This window comes from Chenopodium album, chromosome 6, assembly GCF_948465745.1.
Source record: "Chenopodium album chromosome 6, dcCheAlbu1.1, whole genome shotgun sequence".
Taxonomy (NCBI): domain Eukaryota; kingdom Viridiplantae; phylum Streptophyta; class Magnoliopsida; order Caryophyllales; family Amaranthaceae; genus Chenopodium; species Chenopodium album.
In genome coordinates this window covers 14627574-14634878 of record NC_137839.1, presented here as the reverse complement: position 1 = coordinate 14634878, position 7305 = coordinate 14627574, and positions in this window count along the sequence as shown.

Genomic DNA, 7305 nt, shown 5'->3' with positions numbered 1-7305 from the left:
GGAAATCTTTTAAAGTCTACTTTCAAAACCAATTAGAATCAGGTCAAAATAGGTTGTATATTTTAATATATGACCATTTTAGTGAAAGGGTTTCGGTTTTGGGTTGAGTTTAATATTTGTCCCATATCTTCTTCGTTTTAAATCGGAATTGGACTTATGATATATTAATGAAAAATCTTATTTCAAGGCCTATCCAACCAAATAATAATTGGATAAAAATTATATAGTCACAAAATCAGTTCTCTCGGTTTTGTGATAAGGACACGAAAAGTGATAAGTAAGTTACGGTTTAGAAAATGGGCTAAGAATTAAGTTAGTTTATGAAATGTATTGAATGAAAATATGGATTAAGCACTCCAAAGGTTAAATAATCAACTGGATAAATAATTGCAGCTAAAGATTATTCATCATCGAGTTTGGTTTTGGGGAGACATTTTTAGGTGTCTATAGAAGTCCCCACTTTGACCGATTTTGTAGAAACGTTAGTTTTGAAAACGATAGTCAAAGTAGTTGATTGGGATGGAGAATGATTTTAGATGTTCTGCGAGCCAAAATCACTCTATATATGTCGATACCTGCAGAAAAATACTTCCCCCGTTCTATTAATATTGCAACAATGGACTTTTTGCACTATTAATCATTCTAGTTTGACCATATAATATGATTTATACGTTAAGAAAAATATAGTCATGTGGGATCTTGTTGGATTTGTCTCATAAAATACTTTCATAATATCAACTTTTTATCATTTTTACTCTTATACAATTATAGATATTTAACATATAAAATGTGCATAGGGATGCGTAATTTCCTCCTTGTTTCAATATTAATAGAACGGAGGAAGTATTAGTTCCACATATAAAAGATGGATAGAATGCTTATCTAACACCAGCGTATCGGTGACAAACGAGTTTGGTAGTTTTCTATGCTTGAAGAAATCCATCGGATGATGTTTGATGTGATACTTTCCATGCTTGAGTAAAGTTGGTAGATGATATAATCACTGACATCTTTGCCTTGAGATGTGGTAACGAATGACAATTTTCCATGCTTGAGGAAAAACTTATCTGATGATGAGATCGCAAGTTTTTGTGTATCGAGAAACTTGCGCCGTGAATCATATTTGTTAGGGAGACGATAACTAAATGATGATGGTTCAATTGTACACAAACGTGGGCCGCAGTTGGTTTGATTGTCCTCGAACGTGGACCGTTAATGGTTCGATTGTCCCTGAACGTAGGCTGTAGGTGGTTCACTTGTCCCCGAACATGGGCTGTAGATGGTGTGCTTGTCCTCGAACGTGGGCTGTAAATTGTTCGCTTGTCCCGGATTGTGGGTTTTAGATGGTTTGCTTATCCCCGAACGCGGGCTGTAAGTGAGACTTGCAAAATAAAATTTGCAAAAGGACCGGTATGGACTACGATTGACTAGACCAAACTTGACTTGACATGACATGACATGTGTATGACTTGTGAGTGTGTGTGTATGTGTATGAATTGAGTGTGTGTGCAGACATAAGGAAACGAAGATGTAAAAGCAAAAATTTTCCGTCATTTTTCTCATGAGTCTTTTATCTCAAAAAAGAAAGACGTGAATTTTTTTTTTTGATTTTGACTTTCCCTCGATGAAAAAGTTTTGAAAAAGTTTTGAAAAAGTTTTTGAACATCCCCAAAAGAAAAAGATGTAAAAGGGAAGAAGTTTTGAACTTCCTCGATGAGCAAGACGAAATGAATCGTATGGATTGAATTGCTTGTCTTGAAAATAATGTATGCATGATGCATGTTCTTAGGCCGGGAGGCTAAGGACATTACATTTTGTGACATGAGAAATGAATGAACTTAGGTCATGGAGCTAAGCATCATATGTGGTGTAAAGAAACGATTTTGAACGTCACTTAGGTCCAAAAGCTAAGCATGTATATAGATGAAGTGATTATTGCATAATGAACGTTGCTTAGGTCAAGGAGCTAAGCACAATATGATTTGTATGATTACAAATCATTGATATATTAATGTTGGTCAGCACATTATGCGATGCGTGAAACAATGAACATTGCTCGGGTCAGGAAGCTAAGCAAGTATATAATGTTTCTTCTAATGGATGTTGTCTTGAAAGATGATGAAGCATGCGCGGTAGGGAAACAAGATTTCATGAAAAAGGTTCCTAAAGGAAAGATGATATGGCTATGTATGTGTGAGTAAAGTGTGTGAAAGTGATACTAAGGTGAGGCTACAAAGGCTATGGTGATGAAAAAAGATGTGAGAAGAGTCGTGATGGTGACTCTTTAGGCTAGGTAGGCTAAATGATGTGGGTTCAAGCCCCTAAGTCTAGCTCTAGATGGATAGGTTTATAGGGATAAGCATTGGATATTCTTTAACTCGATCATGCATATGAATGTGGCCGCACCTTAATGTGAGGTTGCCTGCGTATCCGTTAGTAATTAGGCCGAACGTAGCTCTAGTCGAACTTGCACAAGTGTATGTACACCTCAAAGAGGTCTTTTAGGGAATCTAATGTGGTTAACTTGATGGTTTAAAGAATAAAAGGGTAAAAGGCTTAAGACCCGAGAGAATCCCAAAGATATGTAATTGTGAATTTGAAAATTTTGAATTTTGCAAGTTTTATTTTTCATATATTTTTTTTTGTTTTGTTTTTCATTATTTTGAATCAATGTAGGCAATCTCTAATCATGTGGTCCGTCACTCACTTAGCATTCATATTTCTCAAGCACGGTACCAAGCACTCTGTGAGAGACGCAATTTGAGACGTGTCTGTATCCAAGACATTGGAACACTTACCTTTAGACATTTTTTTTATTTACTTATTCCTTTTTTTTATTTAAACTTGCTTTCTGAATGTTACAAAAATTGCACACTTTCTCATCTCAAGGTTAGGTGGATGTGGGTTAAAAAAATGAAGGCCAAACGTTAGACGAGGCTCAAAATGGTTTGTGTTAAGAAATGAAGTGTATGTTTGAATGGTTAGTGGAAGAAATAGGTAGCAAAGGTGCCTCGAATCATTGGTGTACCTTGTGTTCGGTTAGGAAATTGATTTTTTTTTTTGGTGAAAATGATCGAGATGTAAAGAATACTCAATTTATTGATGAAAATGGTGAATAAGCTAACAAAATTATCAAATTGCAGAAAGGGAAATCTTTGCTTTGCTTGAATTGGGGAAAAAAACTAATAGAAAGAAGAAACATGAAATCTCGCGCGAAGGGCTCGCCTTGCGCCTTGTCTTCATTGCTACTTGCCGCCTGGAGGGACAAAAAGTTTGTTTGCATCCACCAAGTCTTGAATGACGTTCTTCAAATTCTAACATTGCTCGGTAGTGTAGCCCCTTCCTTGATGGAACTTGCAATGGGCATTGGGATTCCACTTGGCGCTCCTTTCTTCAGGTTTTGGTTCTGGAAATGGCCCAATAGGTGTGATCAATCCTTAACCGTAAAGGCGATCAAAGGCCGCATCATAAGTCATTCCTAAAGGAGTGTAAGTTCTCCTTTTCTTAGACAATGGAGCATCATGAGCTAACACCTCATTGAGATCGACTTGACTTATATTGTTAGTAGTATTTTCAAGTTTAGAAGACGAAGAAGGAAGGTCGTTCTTCTTATTTTTCCAAGTGCTGTTATTGTTACTACTAGTAGTCTTTATTAGCTCGTCTTCGATGTTGATGTCGATATCATATACCACTTTGAAAGTGTTCAATGGCAGAAATTTGAGATGTTGCTTGTACTTGTAAGTTAGGTTCTGGATGAAGAGGCGAACCATCTCTCTTTTTTGGGGGGATCTACAAAGAGTGTAATCGTTTCCCACCACTTGTTCAGATAAGCGGTGAAATCTTCATTCTCTTTTTTGTTTGAGAATGGAGATTTTACGCTCAGACGTTCTTGTTTGAATGTTACACTTGTAACGATTTATGAAACTGTCGGTGACATCTTGCCAAGTTGCAGTATGGTTGGCATCTAGAGAATAAAATCGTTGTTGGCAAGCATGCTCTAAGGAGATAGGGAACACTGTAGGGAAGGGTGTTACGTCCAATCCCTTGAGAGCCATGGTTGTAGAGAACACCTTCAAATGAAATATTGGATTGTCAGTAGGCTAGAACTGTGGAATATCAGCGGTGGAGAACTTTTCAGGGAGCATTTTCTTCATATCCAAAGGAGTGGGAGGTTGTTCTATATAAGTGAAATCCTTTGAAATCTTGCTCATCTGTTCTTTCAATTTGTCAAGGGTAGCAACAGTGACCTTGTTTTTTTCCATGGTAGTAACACTAGTGGTAAGGGTTAGTGACTCAATGAATTTGTTTATTTTCTCAATATCTTCCTCAGTGGCCATTGGAACGAACTGAAAGTAGTTTAAAGGTGATAAGTAATGTGGAGATGGCAAAGTTTTCTTTGAACGCCTTTTAGATCTAAGAGATTGTTGCAGTAATGACTCAAATCATATTAATATACCCCTGCTCCTTGACAAAGTGTAGGTGAGAAGAACTCCACTCATTTTTTATTACGACAAAAAAGGGGGTGCATGAAACTAGTATACGATCATAAACAACATGGTGCATGACTCGAGTCGAAAAATAAAGAAAGTGTGTGGACTATACTTGACTCGTGAGTGATTAAGTGATGTTATAAGACACGTGGTATGGTCGTTTGGCTAGACATGTGAATAATAACCAAAATGACTGAAGCGAGGACCAAATTAGCACGGAAGACTAAAAAAAACTGACTGGACTTATTCCCTGGGAACCGTGACATGGAGAACTGTAATGTGTCGAGGTACAAGTTGTCGTGACTTGGCACTGATTTCCGTGACGCGACACTGATCGCCGTTACATGAAATTTCTACCGTGGCGCGGTGATCAGTTCCAGACGTTTTTGTGTATTTTTTTTTCCAGTTTTTGTCAATTTTGGAGTTTGCGCTAATTACTAATTGAGTACGGTCCATTGACATTAGTAAGTCATAAAATAAACTGACATAGACAAAGAAAACTTGTTAAGGTTATGATCAAAACGATCACACATAGGGCACGTAGGCACAATGATGCAAAGAAGAGTTCGCAACCTAATGTCAAGTTCTACGTTCCACTATGGTCAAGTTTATTTGGTGTCAAAAGGGTACAATGGTTAAGAGTTTTAACGCATTAGGAAGGAAACCTCCCTTGAGAGTGTATGCCAATGAGCGGCTCCGCAAGTTCGTGATTAAATCAAACTTGACTCCATGGTTTGGGGGAATTTAATGACTCAGATGATACTTTATTGCCGTGAGCGTTTTTGGGTTGGTAGAGTTTAAATTCCCTGGGGCTAAAACACATGTAGAACACATACAGTTTTTTCATAAAAATTGAAGGAAACCGATTGTGATAAAGAAAATAAAGCCGCTGGAAAGATTTCAAGACTTCTGCGACACGGTGGATTATGTCATGTCACGCTGCTGAACACCGCGTGGCAGTCAGGAAATCTGACTGGTGTCTTTGTTTTCTTTGTTCTCGATCAATTTATCCAACTTTTCCTACGGGGCAGACCTGAATATGACGTTAAAAACGTCGATGTTATGCAAAAATGCTAAAATAATCACAAGAATACTTTTCAAGAATCTTCCAAGTCTCATCCACTCACTTTAATGAAATACCGACCACTTAAATCGATAAATAACCAAAAGACCTCCCCAGTGGAGTCGCCAAATTATAGGAGTCGTTTGAAGTGCGCCTACGTTAAGCATGTGTGAATATGCTTGATACTCTTAGAAAGTGGGAAATAACATATGTGATTAGGGACAACAATTAGGGACTAGGAAAGTAGGGAGCCGCCAACAAGTTTTTAAGGAACTTGTAAACCGTTCACGGATCATAAAAGGTAACCACGAATTAAGGGACTATGATAAGCAAAAACGATTGACCCATGAAGATTACACCCCATTCATAATCCATGAGATCACTAACTCCATATGGTTCGGAACCACAAAAGGAGGATCGGGGATAATGGTACGAAGTGAGTCATGGAGTTACATTCGCCCGTGTAGGGAATATTTCAAGCATCCCAAACTTGAAGCCCACTGTGATGATACACTTAAGCATGGTGGCGTCCAAAGGGAAAGAAGCTAGAGAAAAAGAGTCGCCAACAAGTTTTAGGAACTTGTAAACCGTTCACAGGGTGAAGGTTACACCCCATCACGACCTATGAGATCGCTAACTCCATAGTGGTCTGGAACCAAGACTGGATATTCAGGGACGAAGTTAAAAATCCAACCTAAAAGTGATTGAACCTGCCCCAAAAATATGCCTCTACTTTATTCTTCTCATATTCATGTGCGCTTTCTGACTAACATACAATCAATAGGTTAACCCTAAACCTATTTAATCTATGTTGGTTTAATATTATGCACAAACAAATCTATTATTGGCGATCACTTGAATTAAAATCATATTATCCTAAACAAGGTTATTAATTATCTTATTAACCGTGATTATAAGTACAAATTCCCTTTAAACCTGTATAAAAGGTGTGATCAAGAAACATATAATAATAATATTTGTAATAATAATCTCAATCCCAAAGCATAATAATATTGATAGCAAGATCCTGGCATGATACTAACAAGATTAATAACAAATCCTAATGTAGGCGTCGCTCGAAGTGCGCCTACGTTAAAGCATGTGTGAATATGCTTGGCACTCATAGGAAGTGGGAATCGACATAATACGATTAGGGACAAAGAAAGTAGGGAGCCGCCAACAAGTTTTTTAAGAAACCTGTAATTCGTTCACGGATCATTTAAGGCAACCACGAATAAGGGACAACGAAGGCAACAACGATTGACCCGTGAAGGTTACACCCCATTCATAATCCATGAGATTATTAACTCCATATGGTTTGTAACCACGAAAGGAGGATCGAGGATGATAGTACAAAGTGAGTTATGGAGTCACATTCGCCCGTATTGGCCTCTACTCGATTCTTATAGTGAAAGGTGATCCTGCAATCTCAAAGGCATGCAAACAAAAATTCAATTTGCTCCAAACTATTGTTAAGCTAAATTGGTTTAATATTAATGCAACACATAATTCTATACAATTTGTGATCACTTTAATTAACAAGGAACCTAAACCGGTTGTCCAAATTATCTTATTAGGTGTGATTTTCAATTACATATTCCCTATAAACAAGCAATATAGTGATCATAATAACAATAAAATAAACATTAATATTGGAAGCAATTTAACAATAATAACGTTAGTCAAATCAAATATATAATAACCCTAATCATGATACTAGCAATATTAAAATAAAATAAGAGTAATTAAATT